This window comes from Coptis chinensis, chromosome 5 (genome assembly GCF_015680905.1).
Source record: "Coptis chinensis isolate HL-2020 chromosome 5, ASM1568090v1, whole genome shotgun sequence".
In the NCBI taxonomy this organism is placed as follows: domain Eukaryota; kingdom Viridiplantae; phylum Streptophyta; class Magnoliopsida; order Ranunculales; family Ranunculaceae; genus Coptis; species Coptis chinensis.
In genome coordinates, this window is record NC_141460.1 from 38185727 (window position 1) to 38188376 (window position 2650).

Consider the following 2650-nt stretch of genomic DNA (forward strand, 5'->3'; position numbering starts at 1 on the left):
TAGTGTAGATGATGAAGATGTTCAAATTCTGAGGGCTTGGTATAAAAGGTCTTTTTTGGGATATGCCCTATTGGCCCACTCATAAATCCCGACATGTTGTTGATGTGATGCATACCGAGAAAAATGTTGAACATCTACTAAATTACATCCTAGACAAGAAAGACAAGTCAAAGGATACAAGATGGGTCTTGTGAGAAGATATGAGGAAGATGCAAATTCACGATTAATCGATGGATGCAATCAAACCCGATCCGCGGGGAAACCAATAAAACCGAAGGCTCCATTTGTCTTAGCTAAAGATCTAGAAGTTAAATTTTTGCAAAATTTTGAAGGACTTGAAGCTTCCTTCCGGGTTTCTCATCAAATCGAAAGCAACATTGTCACTTTAAATCCACCGGTTTTGCTTTCGTAATGAAATCACATGACTATCATGTCATTATGTGTTATTTGCTACCTGTATTGCTTCAACATTCTTTTCCTAAACATCGCGGACTGCGAAGAGCTATTCATCGATAAGCTTATTCTTCAACTTGTTGTGCTCTAAAGTCTTAGTCCGCAACATATCCAAGAGGCCAAGTACATGGTTGCGAAGCATTGTGCGTGCTTGAAAAATATTTTCCACCATCGTTTTTTATATTAGCATCCACCTCATGGTGCATTTGGTCGATGAAGCTACTTTGTGGAACTACTGCATCAAAGGTGGATGTTTCCATTTGAACAAGATGTAAATTACTTTTACCTTAATATCTTCTCTAGCTTTTTCTATAATTGGATTTTAAAATTGAAAGTGTATACTTAAATTTCTTATTCTAATAGGGCAATGAAAGAGTGTAAAAATATTCCCAGCAATAAATGATATGTTGAAGGGTTCATTGCAGAGTCGTATATTGTTTCTGAGTCAGTTAGGTATGATATGGAGTATATGCCCAATTCGCGGGATGGAAATCATAAATCGAAGCGTGTGGCCTTTCTGGATGAAGATGGCGAGTATATTGATGAAGGGCCTTTGCTCGATGGTAAGACTGTGACCTTAAGTGTTAAACAATGGATTCAAATACGTAGATGGGTCTTGTTTCGACTAGACGTCGAAAAGCTTGATAATTACTACAGGTGTGTTTTTTTTTGACACATTTGGTTTCTAAACCCACTCTAGTACTCTACATGAAAATACTCATGCGTAATTGCATGAATGATTTGTAGTGAATACCGCTCCTTACAATCTCGTGGTAGAGGAAAAGGGTTGCAAAGTCAGAAGTGCAGATACAAACAGATTTCATTGTCTGGTTATATAACAAGTTATTGTTTAATTCATCCATTAGTTAAATAGGAAATCTGAAGTTAGTAATATTAGCTTTCTAACTATCATCTTTTTACAGTTATTGGCTGCAAATGGCACCAAGAGTGACTTATGGCGATTAGTTGAAGGACCATTGCACCAAGCTAAAATGTATAGAAAGTACCGCATCAATGGTTTTGTCTAAATATGTATCTTCGTGGTGGAGCTGATCAGGTATATAAATGTATGCATTAAAAAAAAATTGGTGTACAATATTTTTAATGCATACGTGCCTTAACAATTGTTCCTCGTGGTGGAGCTGATCAGGTATCTGAACAGCTTTAATTGTGTGATCTAAATATGTGTGTTAACGATTACTCATTGATGAACATCCTCTGTTTTCATTTCAGTTTATTGAGGAGGCTGAGCGAAGTTTGCATGATGTGATTATGATAGTCAGAAGGGCTCTTAAGAACTCCATCGTGAAATAAACAAATCCCCAACAAATGGAGAGTTATCAGCTCTAAGGATCTCGAGTATGTACTTCCTTTATTGCAACTACATGAACTCCACTTGATATACTTTTCATATCTTTCTTTCTGCTTCATATCTCAGTGAGTTTGCCCGTTATATACAGTTAAAGCGTGACCGTCAAACTGGGCAGATTTGTTAGACTATTGATGGTTATGTCTTGGCTATTCCTGTATCCAGGCAGGTATCATTGAGGAAGGTGCGAGAGGTGAACCGTGAAGGGCCATACATTGGTCTCATCACAGTTTATCCACCTAAAGAAAGGGCATTCTTTGCTACCAAGGCATTTCAACCACACCCAAGTTATCCATTCATTGATTTATCTGGTAGGACTTTTTGCTATGGCCATGACTTTTCATTTTGGTATTATATTAGAGATTTCAATCTAGTCTTGTAGGTACTATTCTGTGTATCAGCCAATTCCAAACATTTGATATATAGTTTGGTCATTATACATGATATAAATTTGGTTGTGACAAGCCATCGTTTTTGTGTGGGCAAGATCCAAGACAAGAGTGTCATCTATGTGAGATGCGGAGTTGGAACGGTAAGCAAATTATATCAAATCCCAGTTATCATCATTCTTGAGCTCAAAATACACTAGTTATATTCATATATTCTACATATATCTTGGGCATTCTTGGTTCAGTCTCTAGTAAAAGTCATGATTAGAAGTAATTCATAATTTTTTGAGATGAGTATACAACAGAAGAGAGGGAAGGCGGAGAAGGGGTCGGATGTCACGGCGGAGAAGGTGGTTGTTGCTGTTAAGGCCTCTATGAAGGAGATTCCGAGAACTGCTTTGGTTTGGGCTTTGACTCATGTTGTTCAACCCGGGGATTG

At 37.6% G+C, this 2650-nt stretch overlaps 1 long non-coding RNA gene across 1 annotated transcript; it reads left to right on the top strand.

The window, feature by feature from the left end:
• Positions 1 to 1786: 1786 nt before the first annotated feature.
• Positions 1787 to 2244, top strand: LOC147497460 (uncharacterized). Its single transcript, XR_015197118.1, has 3 exons — positions 1787 to 1812; positions 1988 to 2133; positions 2205 to 2244. It is a non-coding gene; the product is annotated as an uncharacterized LOC147497460 (long non-coding RNA).
• Positions 2245 to 2650: the final 406 nt, after the last annotated feature.